This window comes from Pogona vitticeps, chromosome 5 (assembly GCF_051106095.1).
Source record: "Pogona vitticeps strain Pit_001003342236 chromosome 5, PviZW2.1, whole genome shotgun sequence".
Taxonomy (NCBI): domain Eukaryota; kingdom Metazoa; phylum Chordata; class Lepidosauria; order Squamata; family Agamidae; genus Pogona; species Pogona vitticeps.
In genome coordinates this window covers 8,239,532-8,265,457 of record NC_135787.1, presented here as the reverse complement: position 1 = coordinate 8,265,457, position 25,926 = coordinate 8,239,532, and positions in this window count along the sequence as shown.

Below are 25,926 nucleotides of genomic sequence, written 5' to 3'. Positions count from 1 at the left end.
AACACAACAAGATAACATATATAAAATACCATTGTTACAATTAATTATACATTTTTAAACTATACATTTCCAAGATGGCAAGACTCAAAAAAGGAAGAAAAAAGAAAACTAGTTACATATATACATCCTGCTTTTTCTCCAGGGAGCTCAAGGTAGCTTATGTGGCTGTTTTCCCCTGCCCTGAAATTTGTCCTCAGTAAAAAAAAAAACCCTGAGAGGTAGGATAGGCTGAGAAAGAGAGCGACTGATCCAAACTCACCCTGTGAGTTGACTGGTTGAATGGGGATTTCAATCTGCCTCTCCAGGTTTCAGCTAAAGGCTGTAAATCCTAAACCATGTTGGCCATCCTGCCCAAAGGGCACTGGGAATGTCCTATCCAAAAGTAACTTTTACAAGCTCTACTCGTGATTTTTCTTTTCCCCTTGAAAGAAACGTGCTTCGTGCATCATCATCATCATCATCATCATCATCATCATCATCATCATCATCATCATCATCATCTCAGAACTGCAGAGCCGGAAGGGACTCTATGGATCATCGAGTCCAGCTCCTGTCAAGGAGGCACACAGTGGGGAATTGAACTCCCAGCCTCTGGCTACACAGCCAGATGCCTAAACCACTGAGCAGTTCTTGCATGCTTTTGGCTACACACAGTGCAAAACATCTCCAATATTTTTCCTTCTCTCTCTCTCTTTTTAAGTGCATGCTAGTTCCAAGCAACGTTGGTAGTTAGCACTCTTCCAAATGATATGTTGGTTGATTTCACAGGAGTCTCAACGGCTGGCAAAATCTAAAAACGACTTGATCAGTTGCCACATCCAGGCACATGAGCTTGGAAGACACCAGATTAACCTTGTCTTCCTCTTGCCTTCAACCCCCTCTAGTAACACAGTTGAAAGACAGAACACATATCGGACATCTGGTTTGGTCTCTTTACATGCGCACCAGTGGATACTTGAGAGAGCCAGCATCTGCTCACTGCCACTTGACTGCTTCGCTAATTGTCTGACTTGCTAAGCGTCTCCAGATTGGGCAAGCAGAGGCCATGGCAGGCCCAGTGACAGATGGAGAAGCTGGAGGGGAAACAAGTTGAGCAGTGACGACTGTGACAGGGAGAACCAATTGCTAGTTTGCTGATACACATTTGCCAGTTAAGCTGTGAAGACGAGGTTGGCAGTAGGCCTGAAGTGCAGGCTTTATGCTAGCTCGTCTGAGGTAAGGTGGTGGTATATGGTTATTGATTTTGGTGCCATGGGAACATGAAATCCATGCTGGATCAGACTGTAGTCAATCTAATCTACTTTTCTCTTCACATAACGGTCAAACACTTGGCAAATTGTGAGAAAGCGACTCAAAGTCATTGGCATTATGGGTAAAATATACCTGTTGTGACTGATAGTTACTGAAATCTTTATACTTCATGAATTTGTTTAATCCCCCTTTAAAACTTTAAGTGGTTTAAAGTTGTGATTTCCACCATTTAAGAAGAATTATCGAATCATGGTGGTGCTGCGGGTTAAACCGCAGAAGCCTCTGTGCTGCAAGGTCGGAAGACCAAGCAGTCGTAAGATTGAACCCATGCGACGGAGGGAGCTCCTGTCGCTTGTCCCAGCTCCTGCCGACCTAGTAGTTTGAAAGCATGTAAATGCAAGTAGATAAGTAGGTACCACCTTGGTAGGAAGGTCATGGCATTCCATGTCTAGTTGCGCCGGCCACATGACCACAGAAACTGTCTACGGACAAACGCTGGCTCTACGGCTTGGAAATGGGGATGAGAACCGCCTCCTAGAGTCGGACACGACTGGACTAAATGTCAAAGGCAACCTTTGCCTTATAGAATCATGGAATAATGAAATTGGAAGGGGCCTATAAAGCCACTGAGTCCAATGCTTGGCTCAACAAGCAAATTCCAAAAATCCAAGCGAAAGTATATGTGACAGATGGCTATCTAGTTTTCTTTTTAATGCCTCTTGTGCTAGATATCTCACCACCTCCAGAGGTAATAGGTTCCATTGTCAAGTTGCTCTGACACTTACAATGTTTTTCTTGATATTCAACCGAAATCTGGCTTGCTGTAATTTCAGCCCATTATTATATGTCCTGCAGTCTTGAGTAATTGAGAACAGATCATGCTCCTCTTCTCTATGGCAATCTTTCAAGTATCAGAAAAGTGCTATCCTATCTTCCCCTCAATCTTCTTTTCTCAAGGCTAAACATTCCCAGTTCTTTCAGTCTTTCCTCACAGGGCTTGGTTTCGAGTCTCCCAATAGTCCTGAAGATTCCCAGTGTGATCTAGTGGATAGAGTGACGATCTAGGACTCTGGAGAACAGAGTTCGAATCCCCACTTGGCCATGGGAACTCAGAGGGGCAGTGGAGCTGGTGAAACCATACCTTAAATATCTCACCTTGAAAGCCCTATTAGGGTCACTATACATTGGTTCCAACTTGACAGCACAGAACACAGAATCACCCCCTGATCATCCCTGTTGCCATTCTCTGAAATTGTTCGTTTCTCTGCATTTTTCTTAAAGTGCAGTGTCCAGAGGACACAGTACACCAGATAAGACGTAACCAGTTAACCAGTTCCTCAAATCGAGGGGAACCAATATTTCTTACGTTTTGGAGACTATACATCTGATAATGTAGCCTACAATAGCATTTGCCTTTTTTTTTGCATTCACATCCCATTGTTGGATTTTATTCAGCTTGTGGTCTACAACAATTCCAAGATTCTTCTTGTATTACTGAGTCAAGTATTCCTTCATCTTGTAAGTTTTGTTTTCAGCCTAGTGCTTGGGCCTATCAAGATCTTTTTGTAGTTTGTTTCTGTCTTAGCTATGCCATCCAATTCTGTGTCATCCACAAATTTCATAAGCATTCCTTGAACATCCTCATCCATGTCATTAATAAAAATGTTGAAGAGCATGAAGTCCAGGGTTGACCCTTGTGATCCCCCACTTGTTACGTCCTCCCAGTTTGAGAAGAGCCACTGATAAGCACTCTTTGAGTACAGTTCTATAACCAACTCTGCGTCCGCCTGCCAGTTGTTCTGTCCAGTCCATACTTAGTCTGCAAATCAGAGTATCAACTTTGCTGAAGTCAAGTTACAGATACCATATTAGATAGATTATGTCCATAATGTTTTCACCACCTACCATGAGGTTACCTGATAAAAAAGGGGATAAGGTTAGAGATAGGCACAAATCTCAGTTTAGAGGTCCATGCTGCACATTCCTTCCTCTCCCCCCCCCGCCCTGCTTCTCTGGCTGGTGTGCACTGCTCTTACCCTCCACTCTGGGTGTTTGTCCATTCCTGACAGTTTGTCCATTCCTCTGCCTCCTCCAGCAGCCACCCATTCGGCCGTGCTGCAGGAATTCCTGCCCTACCTCCTTGTCTGAGTGGGCAGGTACTGGAGGAAGTGGAAGAAGATAGCTGATGCTTCTCTTGGGACTGGATGAGTGACCGAAAAGGAGGGGAAGAGCAGCTGGAGAGTGGGGAAGTCAGCTTCATGCCCATCTCTAGTTAAGATTAAACAGCCCCCCAGGCACCTAGAGACATCAAAATTACAGACAACTTTTCCCTGATTCTCCTCTACGGTCCCTCCATGTTTGGTGAAGATTGGCTTTCAGAGGTCCTAGTTATACACACACAAAGAGGGTCTCCCAGGAAAGTTCTCCCCTAGGCCCTTAAGGACACCAAAATCACAACAAAGCTTCCCCTGACTCTCCTCTACAATCCCTCCATATTCGGTAAAGATTGGGTTTCCCCTACCACAGCTGCTAAAGGGTACTTTCCTGAGGAGACCCCCTTTGTGGGTGTATAACTCAGATGTCCGAAACCCAATCTTCACTAAACATGGAGGGATTGTAGAGGAGAGTCGGGGGAAGGCATCTTGGTTATTTTGATGTCTCTAGATGCCTGGGGGGAGGACATTTTATATGGTTTTAAAGGCAAAACCAATTTGACTTGTTCATAAATTCATAAATTTGTTATTCGTGATTCAACGACCTTGATGAATCACAAATCGAAATGAATTTCCATTTTTTTTCCAATTTGTGCCCATCTCTATTTATCACCAACAGCTACAGCGCATTTTCTTGACCAAGAGGGATTTGAACCGAGGTCTCCTTGGTCTTTATCTGATATTCTCTTGGTTATACCACATAGACAGTTTTGGGGTGGGGTAGTGGGAGAGCCCCTTGGTCATTTTTATTTCATCTTTGTATGTTTCACCCAGCTATGGTGTTTCTCTTTTCAGATGTGATGATCAAACCTGCAACACTCTTCAGTAATGGAACAAAGGGGTGTAATCTGTCAAGATTTTCTGCATTATTAAGAATTTTCTTGCTAGAGTTCATATCTCATTATCTGTGGAGACAACACTAGTACATTCTAAAACAACAATATGACTCTTCCATCTGTTTTACTCTCTCTCCTTTTTTGTTTTGCTTTTGCGGTCATTCTCTATATAGAAGGCTTAGCATAACACAGTACTGAAATCTAGGGGTTTACAAGCTAATAATTCTGGCTTGATCCTGTGAAAAGGGCATCATCTGTGTACATGTCAGGTTGCTGGCTGAGCAGACAAATGTCTCTTGTCTCCTTCTATAACTCAGATATTTCATTTCTGTGCATAATTGAACTTTTTTTTAAATCTTGGATCAAGCTAGTACTTATTTGTTTAAATCATTTATATGCCCCCTGACTTAGTGCTAGGAATTAATTTAGGCAGTTTACAATCAAAAGAAGAAGGAAATTAGTTCATAAGGCCACCCTATGAACCCAAGGTTAAGCTAAAAAAGAGAAAAAAACAATGAACAAATTAATTAAAACCTAAGTTGGGTGACTCACTTATAAATTGACTCAAGAGAAGATATCCTTAATGGCTTTTCTAAAAAGTAATGCAGCATTTGATCTACAAGGACACACTCAAGCACACTATGTGCATGATACTGTAAAGTATCAGCTAGCACCTTGTTTATCATTTAAACTAAACTGCGACAACTGTTTAGTGTAGACACACCCCAAACAACGCACCGGCAAATCCTGCTAGTTCTTGTGACGACTACTAAAGTGTGAAGGCTTGGCTTGAATTTCTTGGGTTTCCTTTATCATGTATTTCACATCCTAAGGTCCAAGGAAGCATTGACTACTCAATCGGACACTGCTGGATGTCTTAAGGCTTTCTGTTGCTGCCAAAGTATGTGGCACAACCACCCTGCAGCCCTGCCTTACTCCATTCTCCACGTTTTTAGTGTCAACTGGGCAAAAAAACAAATATTAAAAAAACCCCTTAAACTCTTTTCCACCACCTTTACCTTATGATGTACAGTATGTTGTTTTCAAACAAATTGCCTGTCAAGTCAAGTGAAACACAAGGGGTACAAGGCAGAACAAAGCATTACATTTTTTGTAAGTCCAAACTTCCCTTCCGACATGCCCAAGCCAACATAGACGTCGCTGTTTCAGTAATGTATACATGCTGAATATTCCAGCTCTTTTTAGGACTACTGTATTTAGAACTTTGTCCTGCCAGGTGATACCAAAAATGCATCTGAGACAGCACATATGGAATGTGTTAAGCTTCCTCTCCTGCCATGCACAAGGGTCCAGGACTCACTCCAGTACAGGAGTGTGCTTAGGACACAGGCTCTATAGACCTGGATCCTGGTCTATGTCATCAGCTTCTTATTGAGCCACACTCTCTTTGTGAGTCTAGAGAACATGGTAGCTGCTTTCCAAATGTGTTTATCCAGCTTGACATCTAGAGAGAGGGTGTCAGAGATCGTTGAGCTAAGGTACACGAAATCATGAACAACCTCCAATTCTTGTGTAGAGATGGTAATAGAGGGAGGCGAGTCCACACCCTGGCCCATGACTTGTGTTTCTTCAGGCTGATTGTTAGTCCAAAATCTTGGCAGGCCTTACTAAAACAATTCATAAGTTGTTCGAGCAATTCAGCAGAATGGGCAACAACAGCTCCATCATCTGCGAAAGGGAGTCCTGCATGCGTTTCAGCTGGACATTGGTCTTCACTCTCAATCTGGAGAGATTAAAGAGCTTTCCATCTGATCTAGTCCTGAGCTGAAACCTTCTCAAGCAGTTCCATAAGCATGCTTCAGCAGGAGAGCAAAAAAGTTCCCAAATTGGGTCAGTGTGAGGATGTTAAGGAGTCGAGGTGGACATCCAATCTTGGGAAATATTTTAAAATTTTTAAAAAGGCTGTCCCTGCTAAACAAATCAAAGGCCTTTGTGAGATCTATGAAAGCCCAAAGAGTGGCTGTCATTGTTCCCTACATTTTTCCTGCAACTGTCTGAGGGAAAATACCATGTCAATGGTGGATCTATTAGTTCGAAATCCACACTGTGATTCTGCTTAATTAATTATTTTATTTTTTGACAACTAAGAATAAGGTAAGGAATACAGAAGGTAAAAGGGGATGTTGGGGGAGAAGAGGAGTAGGACAACACAAAATGTACAATCATCCAATCTATTCATGTTGCGATATCAAGTCAACTTTCCGCCTTTCTACAATTTGATTGCCTTCCAGCTTTCAGTTTACAGTTACATCTTAGTTTAATTCTATGTTATTCAAACTCTGTCTGATGACTCAAGCCATTTATATAATAAATCCCATCGTTCAGTTGCCTTTTGTATTGGACAGTCTTTCAACACTTCTGATAGTATATCCATTTCTGCCGCTTCCCATATCTTCTCAATGAGTTCCTCTTGTTTCGGTATTTCTGATTTCTTCCAATTCTTAGCATAAAGAATTCTGGCTGCAGTGACTATATATATAAAACTAGGTAGTTCTTTGTCTTATCTATATTTTCTGGTATCATGCTCAGTAAATACAATTCTGGGGTTAGCGGAACATTACAAAGCAGTATTTTTTGTAACAGAGTATGTACTGCTGTCCAATACTGTTTCACTACTCTGCAAGTCCACCACATATGGTAAAAGCTTCCCTCACATGCTTCACACTTCCAACAAACATTTGGCACCTCTGTATAAATCTTTGACAGTTTTTCTGGAGTCATATGCCACCTATAAAACATCTTGTACATGTTCCCCTTGAAATTTACCAATGTTGTGAGCTTTATGTTATTTTTCCATATTTGCAACCATTGATCAATACAGTATCAATATTATGTCCTATATTTTGTGCCCACCTAATCATTCATTCATTGACCAACTCGTCTTGCATTTTAATTTCTAGCAACAAATCATACATGTTCTTAATTACTTTGTCATTTGAGCTGAGCAGAAGTTTATCAAATACCGTTTGTTCTGAGAAAAAGCCCTCTATTTTATCTTTTCTATACAGTACCTAGATTCCACTTGTGCTCTGGACCACCAGTCTAGACATATGTTTTGTGTGTGTCTCTAACTCTTCTTTAGACCTTAATTCACAATCTTTTTTTTTTAAAAAAATAAAGCTTGATATCATAAAAGTTTTGCTTCTGTCATGAAGTTAGGTTGTGTAAAGGCCTCTATGGGTGATATCCAGCCTGGTGTTTTTTGGCAAATCTGCCCTGTGATTTTTTTCCAAGTCCCTAGTAGGGCTCTTCTTATATGCGAGTTGAAACTTTTCTACTCTTTATCTTTTTTGCACCATAGAAAAACATGCCAACCTAGCTGTAAATCATGTCCTTCCAATTTGAGTACTATATCATTATCTAATGTTATCCATTCCTTTATCCAGACTAATACACAGGCTCTATAATACAATGCCCAATCTGGGAGAGCTACTGTGAATTACAATTGATGTTTTCTGGCATGTATTTTGTGGATCACAAACCATTATTATTTTTGAAGGTGCTAAAATAACTTTTGTGTGTTTTCAAGGTACCACCAGACTCTTCTCTTTTTTTTTTTATGCTCAGACTGATCAATATGGTTGTGTTTGTGCATACTTTTAAATAAAAAAGTATTTCCAATGTTATATTTCTGAGGCTTGTGGAGCTTGTAAAAAACTGAGAGGGGGAAAACATTGAAGTCTGGTGCAGCCTCTATAATTAACTCAGCAGAGAAGGACAAACTTTTTCATAGAAAGTCATAGAAAAGTGAAGTTGGAAGGCGCCTACAAGGCCATCAAGTCCACCCCTCTGCTCAAGGAAGGAATACAAATCAAAGGATGTCTGCTAGGTGGTTGTCTAAATTTCTCTTCAATGCCTCCAGTGTTGGAGGGTTCACCAACTCCCGAGGTAACTGGTTCCACTGTTGTGCTGCTCTAACAGTTAGGAAGTTTTTCCTGATATTCAACCAAAATCGAGCTTCCTTTAACTTGAGCCCATTGTTGTGTGTCCTGCACTCTGACATGATCGAGAACATATCTTGCCCCTCCTCTGTATGACAGCCTTTCAAATACACCAGTGCCTCAACTTACGAGAATCTCGACTTGCAATCAATTCGAGTTACGACCAGCTCCGGTCGCAACATTTTGCTTTGACTTGTGACTGGTGCTTTCCCTGGAAAAAAGGAAGGGAAATTTGAACTGCTAACCATTGGTCAGCAAAGAGGCTGGTTCTCTGTAGCTCCTTCACCCCAGCGGTTAGAGAGTGTGCGTTCGCACAGAGGCTTCAGACTGCCTGGTACTGCTTTTTGCTTTTTTAAAAATTTAAAACTGCCTGTTCTGGGTGAGTACTATACAGGGTTTTGCAGCGTGGGATTGGGCTGGGTGTGTGTGGTGGGGGGGTTATGTTTCTGTGCTGTGATGGGTCTTGCAGTGTGTTTTTTAGTTCCTGCTGGAATGGGTTTTTTTTCTGGCCAAAACGGATTAATCATGTTTCAATGTATTCCTATGGGAAATGATGCTTTCAGTTACGACCAATTTGAGTTACAACCATCATTCCAGAATGGATTAAGTTCGCAAATCAAGACGCCACTGTATTTGAAAAGTGCTAAACAACATCCTATCTCCTCTCAGTCTTCTTTTCTCAAGGCTAAACATGCCCATTTCTTTCAGTCTTTCCTCCTATGGCTTGGTTTCCAGCCCCCTGATCATCCTTGTCGCCCTCCTCTCAACTTATTCCAGTTTGTTAGCATCCTTCTCAAAGTGTGGTGTCCAGAACTGGATAAATACTCAAGGTGAGGCCTAACCAGAGGTGAATAGAGGGGGACCAGCACCTCGCAGGATTTGGAAACTGTACTTCTATTAATGCAGCCTTTTCTATATATTTTCTAGATATTTTCATTTCAACTCCCTGGATGAATACATTTTCTACTGATACCATCCACCTTTATTCGCATGTCAGTAGGTTTGTTAGCCCATTCAAGTCTGGTAATCATTCACCGGAAATGTTCCCAACATATAATTATGACTAGCTCATACATTCATATGAGAGGGTGATATTACTCATTTCTAACCTTGTAAAATCAGGGTTTAATTCTCTCTCTCTTTTGAGTTCTGGAAGCCCAAGGCCAAGAGCCGTCTGCCGCCAAACCAGACTAGGCAAGGGAGAAGAGGGGAGAGGCAGAAAAATGTTTTTTATTTGTATATTTGTTTATTTGATTTAAATACCGCCCATCTAGCAAATTGCCACTCTGGATGGTATACAACAGAAATGAAGAAAAAGAGGAGGAGAGAGGGAGAGAGGGTAGGAAAATGGGGAGAAAAAAAGATTCCGAACTCATGACTCACTATGAAGACAGAAAGTTGGGTTTTTTTAATTTATTTTTTTTAAATTTCTAAAGAAAAGACAATCCATCATGCTACAATAAATACAAAGCTTAAGGTAGTAAACTGTCGCCTTACTTGTTATATAATTTAAGTGTTGACCAATAGCTATTCCCCACAAAATCATATTTACACCATTCCCCGTCTCATCTTAAAGAAATATCGACCAACAATCTAAAAGCTCCAAATTGTTTTCCAAACCACGTGTCTTGAGATTTATTTTATTGGCATGTTTTAATAAAGGCTCCCAGTTTTCAGTGAATTGACTGTGCCTTATTTCTCCTCTATATAGTCTAACTTTATTAGTAATTTTTTCCATCAATATTGTAGGCCATATCTTATTTGAAAATGCTTGTAATGAGAGATTCTTGAGCGTTTTTCCAATTTCTAGCAATCTCAGATCTTGCGGTGCCTATAAGATTTGCAACTAATTCTTTATTTTCAAGTTTCTCATGTCCCCCTGTAAATAATGAAAGTAACAATAATGTTTCATTCATATCTATTTTTTTGATTGGTCAGCATCTCTATCCATCTCGTGCCAGAATGCTTCTATTTTGGGGCAAGAAATCCACATATGTTCCAAAGTTCCTTTTTGTCCACAGTTCCTCCAGCATTTATCCAATATATCTTCATTAATTCTATGTGACTTTGTAGGATATAAATGCTACCAATGCACTACATGAAGACAGAAAGTTAGGCCAGGATTAGGGTAGTCCTAAATAATTTCCAACCTACCAAGCCTGGAAAGATTCACCTGGCCTGGTGTCAGCTTAGCTGGCTTTCCATTATACCCTAATCTCTCTCTCTCTTTCTCTCTCTCTGTGATGGTGTGATGTCAGTGCAGAACCAACTTGTAGTGACCCTAAGAGGCCTTTCAAGTTAAATGGGTGATTTAGGGCATTGGTCCCCAACCTTGGGCCTCCAGATGTTCTTGGACTACAACTCCCAGAAACCTTCGCCACCACCTCTGCTGGCCAGGATTTTTGGGAGTTGAAGTCCAAGAACATCTGGAGGCCCAAGGTTGGGGACCACTGATTTAGGGGATGGTTTTTAAAGTTCCATGTCTGAGTGTGGATTTGAACCCAGGACTCTGGAGTCCTAGTCTGTCACTCCATTTCTAACACAGCTACATCTTTAGAAATGGCCAGTTCCTCTCAGTCTCCCAGTTCTGTATATGACCGACCATGTCTATTCACATTTTCAGATCTCTCCCCACCCCCCCACCCCCTTCAACAGCTTGAAGAACACTGAGGAAAAACATACAGGAGGGAAGGGGGAGTTCGTTCAAATATCAGCTCACTGCTCTTTGATTTTGGCATTTAGTACCATTTGCCGCATCCCATAAGGCAAACAAGAAAATAAAGGAGAGAAAAAAAAAACCCACAATGGGCATTCATAATTATGGGCATTCATTCACATAATGATTTATTGGAATGTCTAAATACCATGCTTGAGAACAGTTAATTAATGCCTAATAGTCACCTTTTATCCCACACAACAATTTATTTGTTTTGCAGAGTGCTAAACAAAACAATGTGCATTTGTATAAAACCATTTATTCTTACTAATTCATTTGTTTTGAAGGAAATAGCTGCTTTTCTTCTCTAGAAAACTTATTTTCTACATCAGAGACAATGACTGGTTCAAGTGGTTCTGAAGACACACCACTGACTTTAAAGAATGTTCTTTTAAAAAATATATTTCCAAAACACCAGGTGGTTAAAAAACTATAAAGGCATGAACTCATTAAATGCAAATCTTTCATTACAAATGTCAGATGTTTACTTTCCCATGATCTAACAAAATAATTTTATGAGTTTTCTGAGGTCATTTTGCTCTTTATTTTTTCATATTTTTGATAATTTTATCCAGTCAAGATTCTCTAGATTTCTCTTGAATTTTCAGGCGTCAGTTACAGCCATTCTTCCCAGCTTTGGGTTTGTACATGCAGTTTGGAATACAGTCATGCCCTGATTAACGATTACCCCATATAACGACAAATCTGCTTCACGATGATGTTTTTGCGATCGCAATTGTGATCGCAAAACGATGTTTTAATGGGTTTTTTTCGCTTTGCGACAATCGGTTCCCTGCTTCAGGAACCGATTCTTCGCATTACGACAATCAAAACAGCTGATCATTGGGTTTTCAAATTGGCTGCCGGCTGCTCAAAATGGCTCCCCGCTGTTTTAGGTGGCATTTTTTTGCTTAACAGGCACCCGAAAAATGGCCACCGTATGGAGGATCTTCGCTGGACAAGCAGGTATTCAGCCCATTGGAACACATTGAATGGTTTTCAATGCATTTCAATGGGCTTTTTTCTTTTGTTTGACAATGTTTTCGTTCTACAGCGATTCCGCTGCAATGAATTAACGTCGTCAAGCGAGGCACCACAGTATTATTTCCTATATATTCAAGTATTCTGAACTGTATTCTAAAAGTATCTGGGAACTGAAATATAGAAAAAGTTGACCTAGAACCGAGGTTCTAGATGGATCAAATTGCTATCTTGTCTGATTGGGTTTCCAAACACACTGTGTTTCTGTATAGTTGGGCACTACAGTCAAGCATCTGGGAAGAAACTCTGTTTTAGATGGATGCTTAGTTTGATCAAGGTGGTTCCTTAGCATTTTATTATGGTTAATTTTACCATCAAAGCAATAGAACTGGTTGCTTTCCCCCCCTACTGAATAGCATTTGGTGATGAATTAAACAGATGGGAAACATTCTATTCCCTTAAAAATCTTACTCTCCTCATCAAATTATTTTGATTCTTTGAATATTTATTCCCTTTCATGAGCTCCTTCCAGATGATCCCAACGTTTCCAACTGAGAGGTGCAAACTGTAGCCTCCAGATGTTGTTTGACTGCAACTCCCACCATTCTACACTGTTGGCTATCTTGACTAAAACTGATAGAAGTTGGAGTTCAACACTAACACTCAAGAGAAAATTTGACAACCATCTGTCAGATCTGCTTTTATTTGGCTTCCCGTTGGGGAAAATAGCTGCTTCACAATAGCAGATTCTGCCCTTGATCAGCACATATCCTTTAACATAGGAAGAGACAGTCTGAGAGAAAAATCTTCAATAATCTCTGACAGCTCACCATCTGATTTTGACTGTAATTCAAAACTAACTGTTCTAGTTATCCCTCAGAAATGGACAAGTGAAGAGTTGGTGTGGCATTTACTCCATGGCCCCTGCTTGTTTCACCAAACACAGAGCTCACACGAGTATCCCAACATGCCGTTTACTACGCTGCCACCAGTTGATCTCTTTGTCAACCTATATTTTCTATGAAATATTGAGGTCCATTCAGTACTGAACTTTTAAACAGAACCAAGTTGGGTTGTTGTGGGTTTTTCGGGCTCTTTGGCTGTGTTCTGAAGGTTGTTCTTCCTAACGTTTCAACAGTCTCTGTGGCCGGCATCTTCAGAGGACAGGAGTAGCACTCTGTGCTTTGGTGCAGTTTGTTTGGGAGTTGAATATTTATACCTGTGGGAGCAGCTTTTGTCCTTTTCAGGAGATTGGATGATTATGGTGATCAGTGTGTTTTTGTCATGGGTCTATTGTTGTGATTAGGAGGGGAGATTATCTGTCACTGTGATTGATGGGTGTTGTTAGCTGGTCTTTTGTAATCAATAAACCAGGTTTATTGATTACAAGTTGTTTTAGGAATAGTTGTTGTGGGTTTTTCAGGCTCTGGCTGTGTTCTGAAAGTTGTTCTTCCTGATGTTTCACCAGTCTCTGTGGCTGACATCTTCAGAGGACTGGAGTAGGAACTAGGAATAGTTCTTAAGCACATTCTTAAAGTTACACAAAGCTTCAGTATTTTACCTGAACCTCTTCTATCTTAATACAGGCCACACTCTGACTAATCACTCCTTAAACACTCTCTCTGCCTCAAACCCCAAAACTTCTCTGTCTCTCTGAACTGACTAGACTCCGACTCACCCCTCCCTTCTAGTTTCTCTGGCTCCGCCTTCCAACAGCTCTCATTGGTACATGCCAATAATCTACCTGAGCCAAAGCAGGGTGATCACTACAGTTGGCTTTAAAAAATACTAACTATGGTCTAAATCCCCTTGATAATTCCAGGCAGACAAGATGCATTGAATCCAGTCCTGGAATGATAAATCAACAGTGATGCAATTGGCCTAATATAGCTGAGGCTATCGGCTGGGCTTAATCTTATAAAAACACCCCTGCCTTTTTGCAGAGATTGGAGTGTTATTATTTAAAAGGAACTCGTTGCATTAATCAATATTTCTTGGCAGTCAAATTGTCATCATGATTAGTTGGACTGTGCAAGTAATTTGTGGCCTTGTGTGTTAATCTGTTGTTATCAAGAAAAGAACAAAAATGCAGCAAAACCAAATCAGCAGCATAACAAACATGGTTCTTTCTTCTGGTCACTTCTGACTTTGCAATTTGCAAATATTTGAAAATGTACAAAGGCAGAGAGAGAAGATATTTTCTGTGCCGCTTAAGAACAAAAAGACAATCCAATGCCTCAAGAAATGGCTTATGATGTCCTTGAAAACAACTTCTGAAAACAACTGGAATCATTCCTCATTACAACTGATATAGTGCTTGACTATTTGCATAGCAACCTTGTAAATGTTCCTTACATTGTATTCTTGAAGGCTTACATTGTATTCTCGAAAAACCCACAACAACCGTTCCTTACAATACGCTTTATTTAAAAAGCATCCAGTTACAAATAACTAGATTGCCTGCAATTAGTCATTTCCAAGCTCTGCTTGAGTAGGGGAACGTGGAACTGTACTGTAACACATTACTTTAAGTAAACACTTTCTGAAGTCTACGACAGTGGTGCCTCACTTAACGAGGATAATCCATTCCAGCGAAATCGCTGTAGAGCAAAATCCTCGTTAAGCGAAATAAAAATCCCATTGAAATGCATTGAAAACCCGTTCAGTGCGTTCCAATGGGCTGAATAACTCACCGTCCAGTGAAGATCCTCCACAGGGACGGCCATTTTCGATGCCTGTAAAACGAGGAACCCATCCAAAAACACAGCGGGGAGCCATTTTACACAGCGGGCGGCCATTTTAGAGCCGCCGATCAGCTGTTTTAAAAATGTCTAGTGAAAAATCGATCCCAAAGCAGGGAACCGATTGTCGGGAAGCAAATTTTGCCCATTAAAACATCTTTTGCATTGCAAAAGCGATCACAAAACAGTCATCGTACAGCAGTTTCATCGTTTAACGAGGTAATTGTTAAGCGAGGCACCACTGTACTAGTTTTATATTTTCTGACTCCTAACTCATGTGAGACTGCTACTTATTGGTCAACCACAAGACCATCAAGTACATTTAGGCCCTTCAGCTTTGGTAGATTGATCTCTAGGTTTAAATCTAGACAACTCTAGATTTAACTATCAGAGATTCATTTTAAAAAAAAACACCTTGAACTGGTGACTTTGAAAAAGACAACTCTTCTTACTCAAACTTAGACAACTCTTCTTTCTCAAACTTTCAGTGCCTCACATTCTCTGGAGAAAAGCTATAAAGGTGACTCTCCTCCGAAGTCTGCAGCATGACCCTGCTCCATGCATCTGCCCTGACCTACTGACTGTTCAGCCATCCACACATCTTCTTGTTTCCTAGAACCTGAGGTCATCCAACCTGAATCGTGCGAGACCAAGACAGAAATAAGGAAGGACTTCTTCACAAAGCATGGTGTAGATTTCTCTGCCAAAAGATGGAGGGATAAGGACCAGTGTGGTTAGCTTTTTAAAAGGGACCGAATGAACTGATGAAGGGTAGAACCTTCAGTAGCTACTAGTCAAGAAGGCCACTGGTCACCTCTAGTGTGCCTGTGATCTTCAGTCCCTGGGGAGTGTGAGGCAGATGGTGCAACTGTGCCCATGCCAGACTGATAGCTTTCCAAACACAACTGGCTGGCCATTGGGTAGACAGAATTTGAGTTCAGGTTGGTGTCTGCTCTGATCCAGGAAGGCTCTGATTCTGTCCTATGCTCCACATGCTCTCTAAAGGTGAGACCAGACAGCAGGAAAGGCGAGTGTCCAATTATACTATGATCTCACTTAAAGCAACCTTTCCATCCATTAGGGAATCTCAGTATTAGAGTGATCAGTATTAGAGTGATCTCTCTCAAAGCAACCCTTCTATCCATTAGGGAATCACTCCAGCCACCACCACCCCAAGTATTAGCCCTACAGCTACTTCAGAGTGGCTACCATGGGGTTGAGCTAGAATGTAATTCCCTGGTCATTGTGTGATCACCAGGAAAGAGATTGCACCAAACCATTCCACAAGTGGTCCAAAATATGATCTACATCCCTGTGTGATCACATCCGAAGACTAAAACAGAACAAAAACCACCCCACTGTCTCATGATGGCTCCTATCAAGTCTTGTTTCTTAATGTCTTGTTTACCATCTAAGGGTAACAGATGTCCTTGCGATACAAGGACATCTGCAAGTGGGATCTGAAGGCCTTAGGAATGGACCTGAACAGATGGGAAACTTTGATGTCTGAGCATTCAGCCTGGAGGCAGGCGGTGCATCATGGTCTCTCCCATGAAGAGACCCTTGTCCAGCAGGCCAAGGCAAAGAGGCAGTCCCAAAAGCAGCCAAATCAGGGAGCTGAACAGGGGACAGATTGTATTTGTCTTCTGTGTGGAAGGGATGGTCACTCCCAAATCAGCCTTCTCAGCCACACTAGACGCTGTTCCAAGACCTCCATGCAGAGCACGCTACCATAGTCTCTCAAGACTGAAGGATGCCTACTACCATCTAAGGAGGAATTTAAGCCAGGATTTGCATTCCTGGCCCCATTTTCCCTACCTTCATGTAGGCAGTCTGGATGTAATACGAACAATGATCTGATTTAATACAAAACAGTTTCATTTGTTTCTAAGAGTCTCTATGAGTCTCTCCCTAAAAGTCTCCATTGGATATTTTCATTATGCCAGCTTAAACAATAGCCACATGGAAGCGAGGAAATAGGTATGGATACCTAAGACACAGTTCAGAAGCTTTTGTTAAAAGGGGGAAAAGAGCTTATTTTTCTTATGTGGTACAATGGAAAAACGATGGAGTTCATCAAAATGAGAAGAAGGCAATTTCATTCCTCTGACAGATTTGACGAGTGTTAAAGCTAAGATTAGTATTCAGCTTTTTAAAGATAACTGCTCATAAAAAAATTTCCACTAGTTCCTATGAAGGCTAAGACAATTGTCCCAGAAGACAACCACTTATTCCATTTGCTCACTGAAAGCTTTTCTAAGGAATACAAACAAGCAGACTTCCAAATCTCTCCTCTATAACCACAGCAACACAAAGCAAGTCTTAAATAATTCACACCTTTTATGAGATAAAATATTTGCTTCTCAAGCAAAGGTTTTTTTTTCTGAATCTCACCTTATGGATTGTTCCGAGTTTAGGTGTACAGAAGACAGCAAGAGTCTTCTCCTGAAGTCTTAAGGTCAGAGAAAGACAGAAAAAAAGGAATGAATGACACCTGGAAGAATTTGCTGACACAGTTACAGAGCTAGCTAAGATCACATGAAAGAGGAACAGGGAAAGGGGGTTAGGGCAGGAGAGGTAGGAGGAAGAAGTTAAGTTATGCAAGGTCCAGACTTAGGTTAGGCATCCTTCAGTCTCGAAAGACTATGGTAACGTGCTCTGTATGGAGGACTTGGAACAGTGTCTAGTGTGGCTGAGGAGGCCAATTCGAGAGTGACAATCTCTTCCATATTGAAGTCAAATCCAATCTGTCCCCTGTCCAGCTCCCTGGTTTTGCTGCTTTTGTGACTTGCTCTTTGCCTTGGCCTGCTGGACAAAGGTCTCTTCAAATTGGGAGAGGCCGTGATGCAACGCCTGCCTCCAGGCTGAACGCTCAGATGTTAGGGTTTCCCATCTGTTGAGGTCCATTCCTGAGGCCTTCAGATCCCACTTGCAGATCTCCTTGTATCGCAGCTGTGGTCTCCCTCTGGGGCGATTTCTCTGCACTAATTCTCCATATAGGAGATCTTCTGGAATCCGACCCTCAGCCATTCTCACAACATGCCCGAGCCAACGTAGATGTCGCTGTTTCAGTAATGTATACATGCTAAAAATTCCAGCTCATTCGAGGACTACTCTATTTGGAACTTTGTCCTGCCAGGTGATAACAAAAATCAGTCGGGGGCAACGCATATGGAAGGTGTTCAGCTTCCGAATATTGTCACCACAGGTAGCTGGGCCGATGGGACCCTCCCTCAAAATTAGGCTGTCCATTTACTGCTTGCAGCGTGGTGCATGTGGCTATCGTTGTTCGTGCAGTGCCAATTGCAGAAGTAGCCCCACTGGGGTCTCCTTGCCTTCCTGTACTGCTGAGCACTCAGCAGCTGAGTGCGGAGACTTGTCACCCTGTCTCCTTCCCTGATTGGTCAGCAGCACAGAGAGGCGGGGAAGCCCCAGTTGGGCTACTTCCTCGATTGGCACAGTGTGAATGACAGGCAGTCACGCATGCCATACCACAAGTGGTAAGTGGATGGTTCCGTCCCAGCACGAGGGTCCAATTGGTCTAGCCACCTGTAGTGGTGAATATGAATATCCCGTCTCTAATCCAGATCCCTTTCAGCCCAGATACACAGTCATGAAGCCAGCAAGGTGAGGGTGTTTTGTTAGTAACTTCTAGCACGTCTGGCTTAGGGAGCCATTTGGATTCAGCACCATCTCTGCTGGTTTAGGCCACAACTACATAATCCACAAAAGATGGATGTAATCTGCAGTGACTTCTGTTGCTCCACATGGAGACAAGTCCTCCTGTAGTTAAAAATGGCCACAATCTATACTTTTCGGCAAAGCTTTTGACAAAGTACATATGACTCAACTGCCTTCTAGTAGATTTCATTTTCATTGGCCAAAATCCAGGAGTAAGCTGCAACTAGAGAAAGCCCATTGAATCGATGTAAGAGCTGACCTATTGGGATCATGACTGCCAGAGGTAATTCTTAGATATTAAAAACTTCCTTTTTCCTGTCCCAAGGCACCCAACAGCTTGCCCATGTCAAAAGCATCTCCTAGAGAGCCTTGGAACTTGTGTGTGTGTGGGGGGGGAATAGGAAGTTTTAAATTAAATTAAAGATTAACATTACCTGCTGATGACATCATCAGCATTTGTACTGCACAGCTTTGCCAACAGGATTAAATGTGTAAGTCACTGAATCACACAACCTCGCACTCTTGCCATCACAGCTGTAGGTAACAAATTTGGTGACCTGGAGGTCACTGTTCTAAGCCTCGGTCACATGGAAGCAGCATGTGTGGGAAGAAGATGGAGGAACGGGGAAGGCAGCAGCCATATTGATTCTGCCTGGAGACTGCCTGTTTTGCTCATCATTCTGCTCAGGAAGAAGCACCTTGAGATACCGTCTTTCCTCAAAACATGCAGGTCCATGTCTTGGTAGGTGAAAATTCCAGTGGGTGGATCTGTGCCCTTCCACCAACAGCAAAGTCTTGCACCTTCTAAATTTCAGCTCCCAGGATCAAACCCCAGCCACCATGCACTAGCCCTGACTGTCCCTGACATACCTGCTAGGTTGGGCTTGCTGGCATCAGATTTTGGTTCAATAGATCATTTTGGGTGGTTGAGTTCCAGAAAGTAACTTTTCCCATTTTCATTTGGCACTTTATAGAACAGCGGTGTCATATTTCACAGGCTTCAAGGACCATGGAAATAAGAGGCAGCGTACCATGAAGGGGCTGCCACAATGACAAACTCCTGCAGAGAGATGGATGAGATTTTCGTATTTCTCCCCACCTTTAAAGAAAAAACTTCCCAAATTTTGGGTGGATTCTGGTTTACTTTTGCCCAGTCAAGGATGTTCTTCTAGAGTTACCATATGCTGCAACAACATTTTCAAACCCAACCCATGACCCATCAGTGAAGAAGGACTGTGAAGGTGGGATTATCCCTCACCCCCCAGTCCTTTGTCCATCTAAGGAGCCTTTTCAGACCAGGGGGAAGTGAAACCAACGTGGAGGATCTATCAGGGGTCTTCTACCAACTCTCTTCGGACTGAAGAAGCTACTTGGATGAGTAGCGAAACATTTCAAACCCAATAAGAAATAAGTCCAGTTGCCATGACCCAAATAACCTCACCTCAATGACTGAGAATCTTCACAGAAACATTTTCAAAAAATAACAGAGGACCTATTTTCACAGAATAGGTAGCTTAGACCTTGAGATCAGGGTTATTTACAGCAAACATTCTTTTCTAGACTCTCCACTTCCTCTCACTTATTCTTGGTTTCCCCATTACTGAATTTTAATAGTTGTTCAGATGCATTCCCGTGATGGATGTGTTGGAAACTGCTGTGTTGAGTGGTTTTCTCCACAATGAACTACCTGCTTTTTGCTTTCATCTTTGACCTTCTTTAATCAACATTTTGCTCTTCAACTGCTATTTTGTTCTTCTCTGGTTATAAGACCTTACTGATTTTGCAATGGATGGTTCATATGTGATCACAGCTTCACACTTTGTTGGGATGAGTAAGAACTTCATTTTGATGAAATCTACCCATTTCTTCATGTTCAGGATGGAAAGAACCCCCCGATTCAAGGCATTCAGATATGGAGGAAAGCAAAGCTGACAGACTCACCAATCTGTCCTTAGCTCAAAAATGTCTGGGATTGAATTTCTTGTATTTCATTGGTTCCCTAACTCAGGATCCCTCATGTTCCTGGACTACAACTCCCAGAAAGCCTGACCATTGAGAGCTTCTGGGACTTGTAGTCCAAGAACATAAGGACATCAAGCTTGAGAGCCTTTGCTGTCTTCACAGCCATTTCTTCACTGAGGCAAATAACTTGAGGTTTTTAATTTTATTTTTAAAAGGGTGAATGTGAGAAAAAAACAGAACAAAAATGAGTCATTTATCCACTCCTGTTTTCCTGATGAACAATATATTTTTCCATTTCAGAACTTCTTATAAAACCTCTCCTGATCAAGAGACACAGAAGGTCTCCAGCAAGCAACAAAAACAACAGTATAAAGGAGAGAGAGAATTTACTTTGACTGGGAAGTCTCACAAAAGTGTGTCTCACCTTAAGGACAAAGCATTGACTTAAACTGAGTCATACCAAAGATCAATCTAGTCCTGTCTTCTGTTCATGCATGAACAGGAAGGAGTCCACAGGAAGTTCCATGTTGCTGGTAGCCTGCTCTTCTATATGCATGAAGAACAAAATCTAACATTGAAGCACAGCTTTGGTGTAAGCTATGGTTGGTGTTGCTTCACACTGTTTTTTCCTTCAACTGGGGTGAGATAATTTTTGGAAAATGCAATGCAGAATCAGAAGATCCCTTAGGGCAGTGGTCCACAACTGCAGGCCTCCAGATGTTCTTGGACTTCAACTCCCAGAAATTCTGGCCAGCAGAGGTGCTGGTGAAGGAATCTGAAAGTTGTAGTCCAAGAACATCTGGAGACCCAAGGTTGAGGACCACTGCCTTAGGGACATAGGTATTTTCCCACAGTTGGCAATGGACCTTGCTTGCTTTATTTGTTTTTCATGGAAGACGTTCATGGAGTAGAAGTGTGGTACAGTGGTGCCTCGCTTAATGCTGATAATCCGTTCCAGGAAAATCACCGTTAAGCAAAAACATTGTAAAGCGAAATAAAAAAACCCATTGAAACGCATTGAAACCCGTTCAATGCATTCCAATGGGGTAAAAACTCACCGTCCAGCGAAGATCCTCCATATGGTGGCCATTTCCATTGCCTGTATAGTAAGGAATCCATCCCTAAACACAACAGGGAGCCATTTTAATTACCTAGCAGCCATTTTGAAACTGCCGATCATCTGTTAGAAAAACATCGTTTTGCGAAGAATTGGTTCCCAAAGCAGGGAACCGATCATCGCAAAGCGAAATTCCCCCATTTAGACCATCGTTTTGTGATCGCAATTGCGATCACAAAAAGATCGTCGTAAAGCGGATTTGTCATAATGCAAGGCAATCGTTAAGCGAGGCACCACTGTATAGTGGTTTAAAGTTTGGGCTAGGAGACTTGGATTTAAATTCTTATTGAGTCACATGCTGAGCCTGTCACCTTTCCTCAGCCTGAGTTGCCTTGTGGGACTGTTGACAGGATAAAATGGAGGAAGGAGGCAAAACATGAAGTTAATTTTAAAAGAGGGTTCAGGAGAGTCTATGGATAAAATGCTTGTCTCATTCTTGCAGATAAGAACAAGGGACTCCTACAACATTTTCCTCAGGCTGCCGGGGATTTGATGGCACGCTCAACAAAAAGAAGAGGAAGAAAATTGTCGCTTTAATGCAAATTAGGCAATATTATACAAATGACACTTTAATGAAGCAACATAAATTGCATGAAATGATACCAGTTGCTGCTTTATAGTAGGGATTCTAAAGGTGAAGAAGTACCAGAGAAGTCATTTACTTCTTTTTAATCAGCCCATTACTCTGTGTGTGGGGTGTGCGTGTGTGTGCACTTTGCTTCTCAAAAATCAGAATTTTGTGCAGAGACATTTTTTCACAAAGGGCGGGGATTTTGACAAGAGAGAAACTCCACTCTTCATCTCACTCATCCTTGGAGCATCAGTCTCTCCGAAAGTCCTCTGCAAAGTGTCATGGAGACAGCTAAAATGTAGGAAAATGAGGAATTTAGCAAGAATTCTTTGTGTACTTATTAGTATGCCAGAGGTTCTTTAACTCTTCGATAAGCCGGAAAGCTTATGGGTGACCTTGGGCTGGTCACAGTCTCTATGCCTGAGTTGAATCATACCATAAGGATAACAGTAGATAATACTTCGAGGAAGGAGTTGTTGTTGGTATGTATTATCAAGTTGCTGCCAATTTATGGTAACCCTTCAAATTAATAATCCACAAAAGATCCTGTCATCAACAGCTGGCCTTAGGCCTTGCAAACTCAAGGCAGCAGTTTCTTTGTCAAGTCAATCCATCACACGTTTGATCTTCTTTTTCTACTGCCTTCCACTTTCCCCTCACGCTATTATTTTTCCAAGTGAATCTTGTTTCCTTATGATATGTCCAAAGTAAAATAGCCTCAGTTTAAGAATTCTAGCTTTTAGTGAGAGTTCGGGTTTGATTTGATCAAGGGTACACATGAAGCTTTCCTCCAGCTTTGCAATATATCAATTTTGCCACTCTTTCCTCTTTATTCCCTTTTTCATCTTGTGAGAAGCTGAAGGAGGGAAGAAATAAAACTTCCCTCCTTCAGCTTCTCACAATGAGGCAGAACGGCTGGAAGGTCAGATGACGTACCATCCTTGCCAATTATGGTCACATTTAAACACTGCCAGGATACCCTATGAATTGTTTAAATTCCTTCTGAAGGTTTTGAGGGGCAGCAATTCACACTAGTTTTCTTGGGCAAACCATTTTTGGGGGTGAGGAAGGGTGAGTCTGAGGGGAATGGAAAAAAATCTTGGGGGTAAGGCTGCACCTACCAGCCCAACTTTAAGCCAATTGATGTCATGTCTTCTTAGGGTACCCGTTAATGGTCATGGCAGTTAATTGAAATTTGTTGTTAAAACCTCCCTAGCTGTAACTTAGATATGTGGCTCCTTTGTTTTTGAAGCTGAGGGAGAGAAACCATTATGGTCATTATAAACAATTTGCTCATAATGGAAGTCTCTGTGGTAACAGCCAGAGATTTACTCCTCTGACATTCTTACCAGCTGGAAAACTTTAATGAAGAATGATTACAAAGTCAGTGGGTGGGATGGAGAAAACCATATGCTTGCTAACAGTTTATTTTTTTTTTCCTTTGCTGTGAAAATGAAGGGGAAAGAAACTAGTTTTCTCTAAAAGCTGCCAGAGAAGATAGAATTCAATGTGCTTCAACTGTGGCATTTTCTGGATTCACAGTACCTGTCTTTTCAGAGCTGTATTCCCATACACACATTTTCTCTCAAAACCAATAATTTCTAACATGTTTCCTCCAAAAAAAAAAAAAAAAAACAACACCTGGCACTTACAAAATATTTCAGTGAGTTGCTTGAGGCACAAAGCGCAGCAGGACTTTGAGAAACACAATGATGGATGACTAGGTTCTAATCTGCTTCTCTGGGACAAGGTCTGTTCATAGTCGAAGGCACAGAGAATGGTTTCCTCAAACATCTGCACCCCTGCTAATTTGTTTTTTTTTTTAAAGGGGGGGGGTAACCTGAGAGGATGAACAGGGAGACATTTCTAGATGCCACCCCTGTCTATCCTTGTTTCCAGAGAGAAAAAGCTTCTGCTACACCCATGAAGCCTCTCCGTGAGGCTGGGCTTCCTGAAAATTTAAGGCTCCCGATTGCCCAGAATGACTCTCTGTGCAGCAGATTGTTTCCTCTTCAGACTGTCCTTCATGTGGTGACAGCAACAGCCAAAGGGTGCAGCTATCACTCTCCCCCTGCTGCTCAATGACTATTCAGTAGATGCCTGTGAATGGAGAGTGAACGGAGAATCAGTCTTGCATGAGAACAGCCTTTTCTTGTAGCTGTGGCGGGAGAATATGATTTCCAATCATGAGGAAACCCTTTCTAGAGGAAGCTGGTTTGCTTTTAGCTTTAAAAAAAATCTCTTAAAAGCCTTCAAGAAGCCCTAGAGTACTCTGGGAAAACACAGGGGGGACACTACTGAACTCATCATTCAATTACCACAGTGGGAGAGAGTTATGTCTGTTATTAGTAAAATAGCAGAATCATCAGCGTTGCAACAGGCTGGAATAGAGGGAATGAGTGAAGAAAAGGCAGTACTTTTTTACAGGGATTGTGTTCCAGTTCTTGCTTTCATTTTAGCTCTATTTGGGTGTGAGGGAGCAGGCTGAGTAGGTGGGACTTACCAGCCTTGGAAGGTAGCCCATCTAGGAGAAGGAAAACTCCGATTTCAAACCTCCACTGCCTTGTGGCTATATCCACTGCTGGAAAAGGCTTCAGGAGTCAACCTTGAGGAAAAATCCGGAGCCGGAGTCCCGGAGGCAGTCCAGGTCGTTTTGGCAACTCCTGCGACGTCGCTGGAACCAGTTGTATTGGATTTTGCCTTTCCATTGGACCATGTCAGCAACATGGAGGGGGGGGATTTGCTGCTTGGGTAACAGCCTATCCTCCATATTATTTTACCTAGGCTTTGCGTTCTGGACAGGATACTCCAGTTTCTCATACAGCGTCGGATAGACGCTGTTCCAAGTCCTCCATACAGAGCACGTTACCATAGTCTCTCGAGACTGAAGGATGCTTATGAAGAAGAAGGGTGTGTGTGTGTGTTTTGTACATACCAATGATTTTTGAAGGATCCTAACCAGATGTGTTGGCAAGTCTTCGGGTCTGAGTCTCAAGTCCAAGTCTGAGTTATTGATACCAAGTCCCGAGCCCCAAGTATGAGCTCCTATTAAAAACATGCTCCCCCCCCCCCCGCTAGAAAAGAAGGGAAGGGAAGGATGGGTTCTGAATCACAAGATGAGTCCATTGGGGGAAAAACTGAGTGGAATCTGAGTCAAGTCACTGGTGTGAGTTAAGTCTGACTTGACAGCAAGTCCTGTGATTCAAGTCTCCATCCCTGATCCTAACTCATGTGGTAAATCTGCAGCAGTGAAGCAAAGTCCCTAGCAGAGGCAGTTTCCCTTCTAGTCATGGTAAGAGGGAAGTGGAGACAGGATCAATATCTCCAATTGGCCTCATCATTTGTGCAATTCAGAATGCTTCAGTGGGTTGTTTGGCACACATTTATTCATAGATAGTGCTCACTGGAAGGACAGATCCTGAAGCTGAGGCTCCAATACTTTGGCCACCTCATGAGAAGAGAAGACTCCCTGGAAAAGACCCTGATGTTAGGAAAGTGTGAAGGCAAGAGGAGAAGGGGACGACAGAGGATGAGATGGTTGGACAGTGTCATTGAAGCAACCAACATGAATTTGACCCAACTCCGGGAGGCCATGGAAGACAGGAGGGCCTGGCGTGCTTTGGTCCATGGGATCACAAAGAGTCGGACACGACTTAACGACTAGACAACAGAAAAAGGAAGAGGGTGGATAGAAGGGGGAATGTCCCTTAAATAACCTAGCATTCCCCCCTCTCGCCCAACTGCTCCAGTGAGACCTAAGGTCTCATATTATCCCGGGAGGGAGACAAAGGCGAGCCAGGCTGCCAAAGCTTTGGCTCAGCAGCGGCTCCAGCATAATCAGTGTCAGATGATCAGTCCCGTTGGCAGTCTTACCATATACACAAATGTCTTTATT